Here is a 9374-nt window from a genome sequence, read left to right as displayed (position 1 = left end):
GAAATTGTCTACAGAATGTGACTGTGGGTAAAATTGCAATATTTCCAGAATCTCTTGTCTGGCCTTAGTGAATCTCCATATCAATAGGTAGTTACAAGGGGGAGCAAGATAGGTTAGGTGGGATCCCTTTTTCTGCAGCCAGATCGCAAGAGACACAGGCAAGCAGAAGTGGATGCCAGTGGGTTGAGCTGTGGGCAGCATGGCTCATGATCACCAAGGAGCCTTCCCCCATAGCTATCTGCACTGACAGCTGGGCTACCTATCGGGGCTTGACCCTTTGGCTACCAACATGGTACCATGCCAACTGGATGGTTGGATACCTGCCCCTCTGGGGGCAAAAGTTGTGGCAAGACCTTTGGGCCTCTGGTCAGACTAAGTTATCGTATATCGTGTGACTGTCCATTTGCCTTTGGCATCCCCAGGGAATGATGAAACAGACACTTTGGCCCAGGTGCATTGGCTAGAAGGAAAGCCTGCCTCTGATGTAGACAAATGGTTGCATCACCATTTGTTGCACATGGGGCAAAAGACTGTCAGTGGGGCTTGCTGTTGACCTTTGAAGAAGTCAGCAGAGCCTTGTGTGCTCTAAGAGGGACTTACACAGAAGTCCTGCACCAACATGGGACAATAAGAAGGGGGCTGATACCGCTTATCAGGTGGCAGATAGACTGCATTAGGCCTCTGCCCATATCAGAAGGATATGCCATGACTTGTGTGGACACAGCTACTGGCCTGTTGGTTTGTTTTCCTGCACATCTTGCAATCAGCCAATGACCAAAAGGGGCCTAGAGCATCTCTTTGCAGCCTATGGCCAGCCGCAGGTGATTGAGAGCAACCAAGGCAACCACTTTACTGGACATATGTTACAAGAATGAGTGCAACAATTAGGAATAAAGTGTAAGTTTCATGTACCATATAACCCTACCAGGGCAGGCATGATAGAGAGGTACAATGGTTTGAAATCTGGCCTGAAGTTGGACACCAATAGTCTACAGGGCTGGTCAATTCGTTTATGAACAGTGTTAAGGCATCTGAATGAGAAAGCCCAAAAAGGAGCCTTAAGCTCTGTGGACATGCTAACACACATTACTGCCTCTCCTATACAATTGTCTGTGCAAACCAAAGAAGAGCTATTGAAACCAGGAAATAGCCAGCAGAGCAACATCCTGCTGCCAGCCCTAACTGTGTTAAACCCTGGAGACTCTGTTGAGTGGGCTTGGCCCTGGACATTTTGACACATGGACCAGTGATGGCTGGCCCTTCTGGACCTTGGGGATAAGGCCTGGAAGCTGGCCTCATGTGTATTCCTGGAGTAACAGCAGAGTGGTCCCCAAGATCATCGTAGTGTACCCAAAACATCTGGGAGGTAAAAGCATCTTACAGGAAAGTTTTGTTTTATCTTTATGGTCAGTGCATGTACCTCCTGTAGCCCTATATATTGACCCATCTGTAACTCCCACAGGGAGGTGGGTGTAAGTCTGGTATACTAGACCAGGATGAGATCCTATTCCTGTCACTGTCCTATCACAGGATCACTCTCTTGCAAGTATCCTACCTGATGGGCAAGATTTGCCTATGCTGGTGTCATCTCTTATCACCCTTAAGGTTATTATCTCCTATAGTCCCTGTGGCCTGGACCCATCCCCTGCCTGCAGCTGCCACGTGATGATTGCTTTGAACTCCCTACCTGTTCAGCTACTGCCTGCCTGTGGAATGGGCAAGCTACAGACTCAATCTGCATAGGACTTTGAACCTAGTTGAATCCTTCAGCTTGAGGATTATCATGATTTAATTGCTGTTGCTTTTGTATGTTATTAGTCTGGTTACAATGCTCCAGTTTTCTCAACACAGGGACCCTTGAGGAAGAGGGAGAATGAGTAGATTGTAAGATGAGATTTCTGGAGGGGTGGACTGTGAGTAAAGTTGCAATCTTTCCAGAACCTCTCCTGACCTTAGTGCATCTCCATATCAATAGGTGTTTCCAAGGGGTGGAGAGAAGTAGTCCATCTCTGTATCAATAGGTAATTATAAGGGTGAGGGAGGGCATATCTGGCCCAAAGAGGTTGGGTGGGATCCCCTTTTCTTGCAGCCAGATCACGAGAGACATGGGAGAACAGAAGTGGACAACTGCTTGTAGGCAATAAGTGGGTTTCTCCTACTTTATTTCTTCCTTTGACTGATTTTGGTTTCAAAGGTATTTTGTCCTGTGATTCCTCCCCCCCCAACCCCGGAATTACAGTGACATGTGCATATAAGGGTAAAAATTAAGGAACTATGGGCAACAGAGTACTAAAGAAATTGAGTAATTTTTAGCTTAAAAATATATGGAATTAGTTTATTCGATGCACACTGCATCCTTAAACTCTTAAGTGTCATACAAAACCTGTCTCTCTGACACAGCAGAGAGCTCTCTTCCAAAATGACCACAGACAATGGCTGCTTTTATCTTTGAAAATAAATTTGAAAGGAGAGTAACTAAAAATAGACCATTGGGTTTATTATTCAGATATATCCAATACTGTTGGGAAAATGCAGATGTTCACTAAAGAGATAACAAAAAAGACTTCAAGATATTTAAGTAATGGTAAAGACATGAGAAGTAAAATTTTAAAAAGCTCTTGGCAGTGAATTTTGGATAAATATATCCACTCAGGAAAATTAACCATTGGATTCTTAATATTTATAAGCATAATGCTAACACAAAAATGACTACCAGGAAAATGACCACCTATAGAAGCATATAAGACACCATGGATAGTAGAAGATCATAAAATGAGAAATATTTCCAAAATGCTGACCTTGATTTGGTAATGAACTAGTAATGAAAGAATTTAATTTCTCAAAGTTTTCTATAAATTGGCTGCTGGCAAAGTAGTAGCGAACTTTAGATGGCACTAACCTACTGCTGAATAGAGGACAGTCATGCATGCACTATTTTGTGATGAGACATTTGAGGACCGTGAAGCCATTGCCTTGTCATGTGACCTCATGTTGTAATGGAAGAGTGATTTCTGGTTTATATTCTTCCCAGATAAGCTCAGCGAAGGCACAGCCATGTGCTCAGGATCCTAGGACACAGCACAATTCCGTGGCACAGAGTGGGTGCTCAATAAGATGTTGGAAAAAACTTGCAATGACTATAAGTATAATTGCTATTGACTGAAAGAGAATTTGGCAAGTTTCTAATTCAGTTGGTTAGCAACTATGGATGAAGGCATTTTTTTCCCTTTGTCAGAAGGGTGTTTATTTTGAAATACTTCTTTGGAAATTATTTTTTACTTTGAAAATGCTCCCCACCACTCTCTTCTGTTTCTCTGGGTACATGGCAGCAATCATCTTACTCCTAAATTCCTGCCTTATAAGTCCAAGGTAATGGTGTACTAATCTTTTTTTAAGTTTCTGTATTTTCTGAAGTTTCAACATCTTAAAACACCTTTCTGGCAGGGGAGAGACTGCCCCTCCCAGGCTAGCCAATTCTTGGATAGCAAAGGGCATGCTATTTGACAAGCAAACAAAACAGTCCAGAGCCCTATCTCCTCTGTCTGGCCTGTACACTGCAGGAGGCAATATTCCTCTGTGTTAATCATCACAGGGCCAGGTACCAGGCAACTAGAGGCCACCTCTGTAGCCCTGATGAGGTTCAGGACACACTACCTGGAAAGACAGCACCTTGACATGTTGAATATTTTACGTTGAAGGAGTTTGAGAAAAGAGCAGAGGCAGGAAGTTCACTCTGACCTCCTCCCAACTCCCTTTTCTTTGCTGGAATAAACCATAAAACCATCATATGAAAGGTGCCCTTTGTGTACAGGCACACCTCAAAGAGATTGTGGGTTTGGTTCCAGACCACAGCAATAAAGCGATTCTCTCAATAAAGCAAGTCAAATGAGTTTATTAGTTTCCCAGTGCCCAACAAGTTATGTTTCTCCTATACTATGGTTTATTAAGTGGGCAATAGTGTAATATATAAAAAGCAATTTATCTACCTCATTCAAAAATGTATTAGTTAAAAAACTCTATTGCCAAAAAACTTAGTAAAAAAACTTAACTGCTAAAAAAAGTGCTAATCATCACCTGAGCTTTCAGCCAGTCATGATCACTGATCGCAGGTCACCATAACAAATATAATACTAATGAAAAAGTTTGAAATATTGCAATAATTACCAGCATATGACACAGAGACATGAAGTGAGCAAATGCTGTTGGAAAATGGTGCCAATAGATTTGCACCTACACAGGGTTGCACAAGCCTCCAACTTGGAAAAAATGCAGCAACTGCAAAGTGCAATAAAATGAGGTGTGACTGTACCTGGAGAAATGAGCATCCTTATCTCCAAAGACAAAGGGACACCAGGAAGCATCCAAACCAACAGGCTTTGCTGTTTCCCCTCATTTACTACAATGACCTCCTGCTCCTTTGCATGTTCCGACATTCTCCTCCTCTTCATCAAACCTAGCATAAAAAACACACAGACCTGTGTCTGTGGGTCTTCATTTCATATGTCATGTAAAACTTACATCAAATAAATGTGTATGTTTTTCTCCTGTTAATCTGTCTTTGTCAGTTTAATTTTCAGACCTAGCCAAGTACTCTAAGTGGGCTGAGGTCCTCCCTACAGCCCAAAACCCACTGAAATTATTCAGACGAACCAGTCCTAAATTCCTCAGCCTGCCCTTCTTTGCCAATCCAAGGAAATGCAAGGAAAGGCTGCTGGCACAGGCTGTCTTGCTTCTGCTTCCTGCCCAAACTCGGGGGATCCTCATACGCTGCTGTGCGGTCACTCAGTCACTGTCAGTTAAGACTTCAGCACAGAACAAATGGGAAAGCAGAAATGCTTTTCTCTTTGTTAACACTTTGTTTCTCACTGTGAGTTCTTCTGTAGCAAATTCATAACTCTGCCTGTTAGCTGAAAGGAACAATACGTCCATTTTAAAGTGTCCTTTTTAGACTAATTCTGAAAGGTGCATCTCTCACTGGAAGGACATTTTTGGAAAGATCTTTTTGAATTACTATAGAGGAATGACAGTTTCCTGTGAACTTGACAAACTGAAATCTTAACTAGGGGTTTCAGATTTCTTTCTCAGGACTCTGCAACCCACCCGTTTAGTGTTGCCCAGCTTTGAATACTAGAGTTCCCATTATCTGTTACACTTGCAAAACTGCCGTGATTGTTTCAACACAGTCATTCTGCCCAAAATACTGACATTTTGATGACACTGAAATTTGACATGGAGTGGTCAAGAATGGCATGTGAAAACCCATTGATAAACTCATCAATACAATTGAAAACCTGGATATTTCTTTTCTCAGCTTGCAATCAGAGGGCAACTTGGAGGTGGGGGAGAGTGGGTAGGAGAGAAGAAAACAAAAAAAGAGAGAAGAAACAGAATTCCTTGCTTTCTCTGATTCCCTTGAGGACTCTAATTTGCACAGGATTGAAAAGAACCATCTGATGTAGATACAATTAGCCTTCAACTCCCTTCAAAGCTGGGAGACGCTGTGTGTGCCCTGCCCGGGCTGACCTACGCGGATGTCACTGCCTCCTGCTATCCTTGCCTCAGACTTCTTTTAACTGGCAAAAAAAGATGAAGCCACCAAGGGCTGGTTCTGTTTGGTATATGCCAAATCCGCAGTCTACTATATACTCACAGGTTATGGTCCAAGCATTAAACTTCCTGTGAGGAAAAAGGAAAACATTCCATTTGTTACAGACTGTATTTCTTTAGCTCTTAACTTTGTTTCCTATTTGAATTGACATGGCTTGATTGCAAAGCAATCAAATGTTTCAAATTATCTTACATGTTTTAAGCTCTACTTTTTAAAAAATGGAGACGCATACTCTTTTCCATTATGTTGGTTTAAAATCTTTTTTATTTTTATAAAGACATTGCTGCTCATGGCAAAATAATAAGTTACATAGTGGAAAATGAAAAGTCCTCTTTCCTCCTGCCTCTACCCATGAGAATTCCTGGTGAATTACCAGTGATAATACCATTGATAGTTTCTTGTATATAATTTCAAAAATGGTTAGGAGCGCTCTACTGACACGAGTCAGAGGAGGGCTTATCAGAGACAGCAGCAAAGCAAAGGAAGGAAATTATTTGTTTGGGTATAGCTTAAAGCCTAGTGAGATATTCGTGATTAATTTTCCTTAGCATTTTGATTTCACTTTAATGCTTAGACTTTGGTTTGCTTATGTAGACCATCACAGCCACTGTAGTCTAACAGCTTCCTTGCTTAATTTATTTAACAGTGTATTTAACCAAATGAAACTATGGTAGCCATAAATGTCTATAACTTGCTCTTCCCACATGACAGTATATTTTGGGTATCTAGCATATCATTCCAGTTTTTAGTGACCACATGTACCCTACTAAACCGCTATATGACAATTTTTTAAGAAAGTTCTAATGAGCGGACATTTCATTTTCTGGAGATTTTTCTCCATCAAAAATATTGTAGTTAGCATCCATGTATATATATTTTATATATATATATATATATATACACATATATCTTAGCACACTTTTGCCAGGATGAAATGGAATTGCTAATGCAAAGGGTATATGCATTTCAATTTGGGTAGGCATTGCAAAGTTATCTTCTAAAAAATTTGTTCCACTTAGGGATCTCACCAGTAGTGAGTGAGAGGGCCAGTTTTCCTTAACAACACTGGGCACTATTAAATTCTTAATTATTGTTCATCCACAAGTGAAAATGACATCTTGTTTGAAGAACTTGGTTCTTAAATAGTAAAATCGATGTTTTTTCTTAATTCGTTAAGAGTATTATTTTTTCTTGACAATTTTTTAAGAGTAAAGCTTATTTTGTTTCTCATTTATGACCAAATTCTATTTTTAGAAGATTGTTGCAATTTCTGAAAATTAAGGGCTACCTTTTCAGATATCAATAGACCAAAATATGAAACAGGAAAACAAAGACCAGGTTTAAAAATAACATTTTACTTCTTCTCATGTGGCATTCAACTTTGATTATCATTATATTTTTAAAGTACACCAGTCATGAGGAACTACAGATTCATATATGCACCAAATTTCATTGCTTTCATGGCAGCTGTAGAGCCTTATAGTTTTGACAAATAACTTTTATAAGAAATATCTTTTAAATAAAATTCTAGTAATTTATCATGAGAAACCTAACCCTTGGTAGTAGGATATAGGGAAAGAGCACGCCAATTCCAGGTTAGCCATTAGCAGGTTTTTGACTTTGGACTAGTTACTTATCCTCTGGAAATTTTCCTCAACTGTGGAAGGCCCTTTGTTGAGGAGACTAGACAAAATAAAGGCAGTAGACACAGTGCTGGTCATACAAATGGTAGGCATGTAGACAGTGATCATTATTTACTTGAAGACTTTATATACTTTCCAGAGTTTTATCCCACTAGATGATCTACAGTTTACATTTGGAGTCTAAAACTGACTTAAAAATTTTGATTTTGAGGAATATATTAAGAAAAATGTATTTATAATTGTTTTTTACTTAAAAGGAGTAAATATTTTTAATTTTATTGTAAGCCACAAATTATCTACTTCTGGCACAGTGTGTTTTTATCTAATTCTGGCACAGTACATTTTTTTAAAATTAATTTATTTTGTTGTCATTAATCTACAATTACATGAAGAATATTATGTTTACTAGGGTCCCCCCTTCACCAAATCCCCCCCCACAAACCCCATTGCAGTACTGTCCATCAGCATAGTAAGATGCTGTAGAATCACTTCTTGTCTTCTCTGTGTTGCACAGCCCTCCCCATGCCCCCCCAACATTATACATGCTAATCGTAATGCCCCCTTTCTTTTTCTCCACTCTTATCCCTCCCTTCCCTCCCTTTCTCCCCAGTCCCTTTCCCTTTGGTAACTGTTAGTTCATTCTTAGGTTCTATGATTCTGCTGCTGTTTTGTTCCTTCAGTCTTTCTTTGTTCCTATAGTCTTTGGGTTTGAGGTGAGTCTCTTGTAAGCAGCATAGAGATGGGTCTCGCTTTTTTACCCATTCTATTTTTCTGTGTCTTTTGATTGGTGCATTCAGTCCATTTACATTTAGGGTGATTATTGAAAGATATGTACTTATTGCCATTGCAGGCTTTAGATTCGTGGTTGCCAAAGGTTCCAGGTTAGCTTCTTTACTACCTTACTGTCTAACTTAACTCACTTATTGAGCTACTTTAAACACTGTCTGGTCATTCTTTATTTTTCTCCCTTCTTATTCCTCCTCGTCCATTCTTTATATGTTAGTTGTTTTATTCTGTGCTCTTTTGTGCTTCCTTTAACTGCTTTTGTGGGTAGTTGATTTTATATTTTGCCTTTAGTTAGTATTTGGTTGGTCTGCTTTCTTTGCTGTGATTTTATTTTCTCTGGTGACATCTATTTAGTCTTAGGAGTGCTCCCATCTAGAGCAGTCCCTCTAAAATACCCTATAGAGGTGGTTTGTGGGAGGCAAATTCCCTCAACTTTTGCTTGTCTGGAATTGTTTAATCCTTCCTTCATATTTAAATGATAGTCATGCTGGATACAGTATTCTTGGTTCAAGGCCTTTCTCTTTCATTGCATTAAATATATCATGCCATTCTCTTCTGGCCTGTAAGGTTTCTGTTGAGAAGTCTAATGATAGCCTGATGGGTTTTCCTTTGTAGGTGACCTTTTTTCTCTCTCTGTCTGCCTTTAAAACTCTTTCCTTGTCCTTGATCTTTGCCATTTTAATTATTATGTGTCTTGGTGTTGTCCTCCTTGGGTCCTTTCTGTTGGGAGTTCTGTACACTTCCACGGTCTGATCGATTATTTCCTCCCCCAGTTTGGGGAAGTTTGCAGCAATTATTTCTTCAAATACTCTTTCTATTCCTTTTTCTCTCTCTTCTTCTTCTGGTACCCCTATAATGCAGATATTGTTCCTTTTGGATTGGTCACACAGTTCTCTTAATATTGTTTCATTCCTGGAGATCCTTTTATCTCTCTTTGTGTCAGCTTCTATGCCTTCCTGTTTTCTGGTTTCTATTCCATCAATGGCCTCTTGCATCTTATCCATTCTGTTTATAAATCCTTCCAGAGATTGTTTCATTTCTGTAATCTCCCTTCAGACTTCATCCCTTAGCTCTTGCATATTTCTCTGCAGCTCCATCAGCATGGTTATGAGCTTTATTTTTAATTCTTTTTCAGGAAGACTGGTTAGGACTATCTCCTTCTCAGGGTTTGCCTCTGTGATCTTGGTCTGTATCAATTTCTTCTGCCTTTTCTTGGGGATAGATACATTTGTGGGGAGCTGGTGCGTGTGTTGGTAAGAGAAAGTCCCTTTTTGCCAGTTTATGGCCTTCCTCTCCTGGGAGAGCAGCTTGTGCTGGGCAGCTGGGTGCAGATGTGG

Source organism: Manis javanica, chromosome 6 (genome assembly GCF_040802235.1).
Source record: "Manis javanica isolate MJ-LG chromosome 6, MJ_LKY, whole genome shotgun sequence".
Lineage (NCBI taxonomy): Eukaryota > Metazoa > Chordata > Mammalia > Pholidota > Manidae > Manis > Manis javanica.
This window is presented reverse-complemented; position numbering follows the sequence as displayed.